This window comes from Gossypium hirsutum, chromosome A13, assembly GCF_007990345.1.
Source record: "Gossypium hirsutum isolate 1008001.06 chromosome A13, Gossypium_hirsutum_v2.1, whole genome shotgun sequence".
Lineage (NCBI taxonomy): Eukaryota > Viridiplantae > Streptophyta > Magnoliopsida > Malvales > Malvaceae > Gossypium > Gossypium hirsutum.
In genome coordinates, this window is record NC_053436.1 from 30,322,029 (window position 1) to 30,330,452 (window position 8,424).

Here is an 8,424-nt window from a genome sequence, read left to right on the forward strand (position 1 = left end):
GGAAAAAGTCATGAAGGAGGTTGCTAGTAAGTAATTGTGGTTAGTTTTCTTCCCCTCTTTATTTTATTATTATATGAGTTTGTCTTTTTCTTTTCTTTTTTTTTTGGAACTGTCAAGGGTGTGATAGTTGTAAGTTTTGCATATTTTTGGTGAATATAATTGGAAGTATAAACCGAACGTTGTTGGACTATTAGAAACAAGAGTTAGTGGTGAAAAAGCTGATTCGGTTATCGTTAATCTTGGTTTTCATTTCTCTCATCGGGTAGAAGCAATTGGTGATTCTGATGGAATTTGGATTGAGTGGAAGAAGTCGCTTCGGGTTGAAATTCTCTGTAGTCACCATCAATTTGTTTTGACTCGTGTTGCTGTCAGTCCTTCCGAACAACCTATCTTTGTCGTGTTTGTTTATGAAGGCCCTGACAGTCGTAAACGGAGATGGTTGTGGAGTGCTTTGAAGATGACTATTCTTGGTAATGACTCTCCTTGGCAATTGGTGACTTTAACACAATCTTAGCTTCTGCCGAAAAGAAAGGTGGGTGAGTTAGTGGAAAAAATGTTCTTACTTTGAGGACTTTATAAATATGACTAGGGTTCATGATTTGGATTTCAGTGGGGCTCCCTTCATGTGGTATAGGAGTGGAGTCTATGAACGGCTAGATAGAGCTATTAGAAATGATATGTGGCTTACGTCTTTTACAAATTGCCATGTGACTCACCTCACTAGACTTAAATCTGATCATAGGCCTTTGTTTTTGTCTCTTTAACCTAAACTTCATTCTATCCTGGGATGTCTTATTTGTTTTTTGGCGAGATGGATTGAACATTCAAAGTTTCCTAACTTTATTAAGAAGAATTAAATTTTTAATTGTTCGATGTTCAGTACAGTGGCTAACTTCACAAACCAACTTAAGGAGTGGAATAAGGTGTATGGTCACATTGGGTTTCGTAAAAGAAAGTCTCTTTAGAAACTTGATTATATTCAGAGAGATATGGACTATTGTCAGTCAAATTATCTTCTTCAGCTAGACTTGAAAGTTAGAGAGGAGTTGGAACAGGTCCTATACCACGAAAAAGTTCTCTAGAAACAGAAGGCGAGATGTGAGTGGCTCTATTTGGGTGACAGAAATACTAAATTCTTCCACAGGCGTGCTTTTAGAAAAAGAAAGCAAAATCGTATTATGGCTTTGAAAAATAAGGGATGGGAATGGGTTTTTTTATGAGGAAGACTTACGCCAAGAGGTGATTAATTTTTTCAAAAATTTCTATGGTGAAGACCCGGGGCCGATGATGGGACTTCCTACTAGTTCTTTTTCTCAGCTTGAAGATAGCTGTAACAGCCGATATTGAGTCTAGTCAGAACAGTAGTTTTGGGACCACAAATCCAATGTAAAAAAAATATTTTTATTATATTTTATGGTCTAAAATTTTATGAAATGATTTCGTAAAAATTTCGTTCGAAAATTTTGACGTTTGGACACTTAATTTAGTCAAAAGGACTAAATTGTAAAAAGTGAAAAAGTTGAGTTCTACATGCTAGAGGTGTCTAATTTTCATGAAATTTTAATTTGGAGGTCCTTAAATGGTAATTAGACCATTGGTTAAGTTGGTGGATAAAAACGGACGTGGTTAGGTATGCTTCTAAAGTTTTTCATTAAAGGCGTTTTAGTAATTTGGTAATTAAATGAATTAAAAAGCCAAATTAAAAGCCAATTTTTGCTCATCTTCTACCCCATGGCCGAATGTACCAAGAAGAAACCATGGCTAGGGTTTTTCAAGCTTCCAAGCTCGATTGTAAGTCCGTTCTAGCCCCGTTTTTAATGATTTTTACGTTTTTTAAAATCCTCGTAACATGATCTATCAATTTCTACCACTAATTTAAGAAATAATCAAGGTCTAAAATTTTACCCATGATGGATATTTGTGTATTTTGATGTTTAATGGTAGAAAATGCATGTTAGTTGTTTGATAAACGACTTTTGCTAAGTGATTTTCGATGAAAATGCCTAAAAGGACCTATTTGTAAAAAGGTTGTAAAATGGGTGTTAAAATGTGAATAAAAGAAGAATGTGGCTGCTATAAACATGTATAAGGTTTGACTAGGCATGGGTATTGAAGAAATTGAGTACATTTCATTTTACGAGCCTAGGGACTAAATTGTAAAAATGTGAAACTTTAGGGGCAAAAATGTAATTTTTTCCATAATGTGGTTTTGGGCTGATTTGAATATTATACTGATTAAATAAGTTAAATGTGATATTATAGATCAAGAAAAATGAGTTTTGAAATTAGAACGGGGAAAAACGAGTATTTGACAGTTAGGTCCTTTTCGCCATTTTTATGTCGAGGTAAGTTCGTATGTTTAATAAGCATTAAATTATATATGTATAAATGCTTAATTGATATAATTGTGGTAGATGCTATATTATTGAAATGAAATGTGAATGTTATTGAGTACGACACTACGAAAATGTCCGACAGAGATTCGATACAGCGAAAGTCCCGATTAAACCTTAGGAATAGATAGGATACAAATGTCATGACATTAAGGTCACTGAGATTACGTGTAAGACCATATCTGGGGTATGGCATCTATATGAGATTTCGTGTAAGACCATAGCTGGGCTATTAGTATCGATACAAGATTACATGTAAGACCATATCTGGGATATGGCATTGGTACGGTACTATGTGTACAAGATTCCCGAGTATCTTTTAGTATTCCAAGTGGTTCAAAAGGTAATTTAATGGGTATGTCAAAGAAGAGAAAGAGCATGTAAGTATTACGAATTTGTACAGGTATGTATATAAAGTTTATAAGCATTAACTTCATGATATGGTGAGTTCATGGTTTCCATGAGAATGTTTCTACGAAAGCCTTATGGTTATTGATCTATACTTGTGATGTACGAAATATATGGTAAATTCGGTTGCCGATCATGTAATTGGCTTTTGGGCCAAATTGAGTTATGATCTAGCATGTTTGATTCACACAAATTGTGATTTATCGGATATGAGAAAAAGAAAAGATTGACATAATTGCCTATTAAAATGATTATAAGAAGATATGGACTTTAAACAATTGAAAGATGTTAGAATATATGCTTGAAAAGTGAACACTCATAATTAATATGCATGTTTATTATGAGGTTTGAAATGATTGGTTGATTATGGTAAACGGTTATAGTGGAGAGATTTCAGTTATTAGGCTAATGTCATGACATGTTAAATTATGCTTGCAAATTGATAGAACAAACAATGTGACTGAATAAGTTATAACTGTGAGTTTTAATGCAATTTATATTATCTTGCATTTATATCATTGGATTTGGTAAATGATTGGTAAGAGTTTCTTATTATGTTTATACGAACTTACTAAGCTATATAGCTTACCCCCTTCCTTTCCCATGTTTTATAATGTTGTCAAGCTAGCTCAGGTTAGAGATCGCCAGAGATCCTATCACACTATCAAGCTATCATTTTGGGTATTGATGAATTCAAGTATTTTGAGTTTATGGCATGTATAGAGACTTGGTCTTTTGGTCATATGTGTTGGCTTATAATGGTTCATGGTTCATTCTGTATATAGCCTTGGAAGTTGGTTAATGTTGGTTATGAGTATATTTATATTAATGTCATTTGTGAGTGTGGAAACTTGCATAATTTGATGTGGAAAGGTTGATGCTTTAAGCATGATTAATAATGGTACGAGAATGAGATGTTATTGTCTTGGTTGTAGTTGTTTGGTTGCTCTTACATGCTTGAATTTGTGCCACCTGATGTTGTGCAGATGTGTGCAAGTGAGGATGGCAAAATGGCTTGGTAAATAGCCTTGTTTTTGTCCACATGGGTAGACGCACGGGCGTGTGTCTAGGCTGTGTGTGACACACGATCAGCCTCATGGGCGTAGGATCCGGCCATGTGTCTTTTGCACCTAAATTGTTGCAAAACAGAATGCTCAGCATCGAGCACACGGGTATGAGACACGACCGTGTGTCTCAGCCATGTGAAGGACACGGCTTTGAGACACGGGCGTGTGCCATGGCCGTGTGACTTCAATTTGCTATTGGGTGACAAACAAAGAGTTACGCGAGTTAGGGACATGGGCGTGTGTGACCACACAGCCTACCCACACTGGGGTGCCCCTAGCCATATGGGTGTGTGACCTCTGTTTAGGAAAAAAATTTCTAAGTGTTGTAGAATTTTCTAAAGTTCTCGATTTAGTCCCGAAACACTTCCAAAGCATGTTTTGGGCCTCGTAGGCTCGCGTTAGGGACTTTATGCTCAATTTCAAAAAGTTTTAATTTGTCAAAAATTTATGACTCGAAAATGTATGTTTGCTTGTGTTTAAGTTCAGTAATGTCTCGTACCTTATTTCGGTGTCGAACATGGGTAAGGAGTGTTACAGCGAGGTCCAATTTCTGAGTAAGTCTATTACTGATAAGGAGCTAAAAAATGCTTTGTTTGATATAGGACCCCTAAAGGCTTCAAGAAGCGGCGGTTTCCATGTTCTTTTCTTCTAGAGTTAGTTGGATTATCTTGGGGGTTCGGTTGGTGCTTGGGTCAAACGTGTTTTTGCTGAGGGAAAAATCGAACACTTTAATTATCCTCATTCCCAATGTTCTGAATCCAGTATGTTTTCCTCAGTTCTGTTCTATCAACCTTTATTCAGTTTTCTATAAGTTAGTAATGAAGATCATTGCTAATCGGTTCAAGCTGGTCTTCCCAAGAATTATTGGCTAAGAGCTGACTAGTTTTATTGCGGAAAGGAGTATTACTAACAACATTATTTCTCACGAAGTGTTTCACTCCATAATAATGAAGCGGAAGTTTAATAAATGGTTTGCAGTCAAGATTGATCTAAAAAAGGCCTATGATCGCGTGCGATGGGAGTTTATTGAAGCTTCTCTCCAATTTGTAGGTATTCTAAAATTTTTAAATAATATTATTATGTTTGCTATTAAAATGTCCACTATGCATATTCTTTGGAATGGCACACCTACCTAGAAATTTCGATTAGTTATAGGAGTTCGTCAAGGATGTCCACTGTCACCTTACTTTTTCGTCCTTTGTATGGAATTGCTCGGTCACAATATCTACTCGCGTGTTAATTCTGGGTGTTGGAGGCCTATTTGTATATCTCGTTCAGCTCCTCCTCTCTCTCACTTTTTTTTTGTTGATGATTTGATTTTGTTTGGCCAAGTAGAAACAAATCAAGTCACAGTCATGAAGAGAATTATGGATAGTTTCTATGATTTTTTTGAATGCAAGATTAATGTCAATAAAACTAATATTTACTTCTCAAATGGAGTAAGTGAGAATTTAGGAGATAGATTCTACAGTTTTCTTAGCTTCTGAAAAGTCCAAAATCTTTGAAAGTATTTGGGTTGCCATTGTTTCATAAGAGAGTCAGAACTAACACCTTGTGGTTTGTTGTTGACAAGGTTCAGAGCAAATTACAATATTGGGATGCAAAGTCATTGCCTCTAGCTGGTAGGGCCACTCTAGCACAATCGTTCTTACTAACAATTCCCAATTATTTCATGCAGTCAATGATGATACCCAAAGGTCTTTGCGAGGAAATTAAACATATGGTGCATCAATTTGTTTGGGTTCTTCGACTAGTGTCAGTTGGGAATATGCTTGTCAGCCTAAAGATCGTGGAGGTCTTGGTTATCAGAAGCTTCAAGACCATAACACATCTTTTATAATGAAGTTGAGTTACAAACTTATGACAGATTCTAAAGCTCTTTAGGTCTAGGTCCTCTGAGCCAAATATCGGGTTGCAAAAGGTTTGCTTGATTCTCTATTGTGCAGCAGATACTCTATCTTGTGGAAAGCCGTTACTAAGGTTTTGCCACTTATTCGAGAGAATCTACTTTGTTTAGTGGGTGATGGGAAAAGTGTCAAATGTTAGAGTATCCATGGGTACCAGTTGTGGGGCTTCTTGTTAATATGATACCTCGTCATCTAAACCTTAATTTGAACTGCATTCTGAGTGATATGGTTCATGGGAACTGCTTTTGGAATCTTGATCTATTCCGACTTTGGTTGCTTGAAAAGATAGTTCATAAGATTACATAGGTCCCTCACCACATTTGGCAACTGGTGTTGATAGAATCATATAGAAAGGCATTTCTACAAGTTTTTTTCTGTTAAAAACGCTTATGGAAAACTTAGGAAGATGCCTTTGAATCTGAAGGACGTTGTGTGGTAGATTCCTTAGAAGTTTCAAGGACCCCAAAGGGTTATATTCTTCATTTGGCTTGCATTCAAGCAGAGGTTGTTGACTAACATGGAAAGAGTTCATCAGGGTCTAGGAAATAGTTCAATGCATGGGGTATATAGTTATTTCTCGAAAGATGTGTTGCATGCTATTAGGGACTACACTTCAACAAGAAACATTTGGAATCTTCTAATCCCAGGGATCGACAGGACAACTTCTTTTTTGACAATCTACAGGATTGGCTCCCCTTAAACTTATAGAATCGTTATAATTTGTGTTTTGGTGAGGCTGATTGGCAGTGCTTATTTGGAATTATTATTTGGTGTCTATAGAAGAATAGTAATCTATTCATATTCCAGGCTATTTCTTGGAGTAATGATGATGCTATTAAGGTCTCGTATAGTTGGGCCAAACTTTATGCTACATCTAGTAGTGCCCTAACATGTTCAAATCAAATCTTAACTCATTGCACACATTTGTTCGGGAATTGGGCATGTTTGAGTATTGATGGATCTTTCATATACAGGAATGATTCTGCTACTGTTGGGGATTTTGTGAGAAATCGTAATGGAGAGTGAATTATTGGTTTTAATAGATTCTTGAGGGGTTTTTCAATGTTTAAAGCTAAACTTTGGGGCATCTTGGATGGTTTATGCATTTTAATTAATCGAGGCTATGATCAAGTGAGAACTCAGACCGATAGCCTTGAGGCTACTGAAGTTATTCAGAAAAGTTATAGGGGAGGATCTAACTCGACCTTGATAAGGAGGATTTTTCAGTTATTATCACAGTTTGATCATTGGAGTATTTCACATATTTTTAGAGGGGATAATCAGGAGACTGATAGCCTAGTCAAGCTAACACATCGGGGAAGCCATGAATTACGAATTTATGAAGTATCCCCACTTGGGGGAGTAAAGTATCTTTTGTAATCTGTATTTAAATTAATTTTCATTATCAAAAATGCTTTTATATGTTCTGATTATATTTTATTGACAAAAAATTCTTTCAATTTTAATATCCTTCAATGATTATGTTAATTAAATTTTTTGCTCTTGTATTACATTCATGTGTTTTTGCCCTTTATTAAGATTTATTGTTTTCAAATTTCTTCTTAATTTATCCCCCATCAACATACCCACCTAACTTTCAAAATATTTATACTATATGTTTCTTTCATAATATATATTTATTATTATTAATTGTATTACCAATTCTCACTATATTTTGTATGAAAATTTTATATTTTTTGAATTTTATATTACTTCAACACATATTTTCCTGACTTAATTTTGGTTCACCTTTTTTAATCTCCCTAAATCAAATTCCATCCCATACATTACTTACTTTCATTGTTTACGTACCTATTATATATTGCTTTTAAAAATATAATTATTTTTTCCATTATCTCTCAACCATTGTCAACACAAGGTAAAATCTTTATCTGTATGCAATTTTTTTCTCTGCTATTTCACTTTATTATTTTCACATGTCTAACTTTTTTCCTATAAAGTTTATTGAAAATGATTTTTTTAAGGAAATTGAATTATTTATTTGCATAAATTGAACGAAATAAACAAAGTTGTCCAAACAGTAAAAAAACTAAGCCAAAATAATTAAAACAAAACTAAACGCAATAATCAAGACCAAACCAGCTTTCTTTTCAACAGAAAATTCTCGAACATCATCATTTCCAAGCTTATCCACTTTCCTTTTCCTTTGGCATTCAACAACCAAGGAACCTAAAACGACAGTTCCTCTACCCCCGATTTCATCAAACCATTTCCTCTCATTTGGATCGCTGGTGACTCCTAAATTTTGAAACCCCATCTATCACCATTTCCAAGAAAACCAGTAGTCAACCCTTTTACGCCATATCTCAACAATGTCAAATCCTACACTCTCCCACTATCTCTTAAGACCACCTTAGAAAAACCCCCAAAACTCCCACAAACCCTTTTGCCCCTACCCCATCGAAACTAGTCGTTAGAGAAGACCCCCACGAACCTTCCCCTCTCTATCTCAGCAAAGTTCGACACACCCCTATTCAAGTAAGTGCTCCCACCCCTCCTCAAACCTTCTTTTGCTAGTAAACGAGCCATTTTATTGCCATCTCTGGGCACATACCCAAACAAAAATTGTCTAAAACCCTTAGCTTTTGATTTTGTATCATGGATGTAAGCACCTACAATCGATTCATC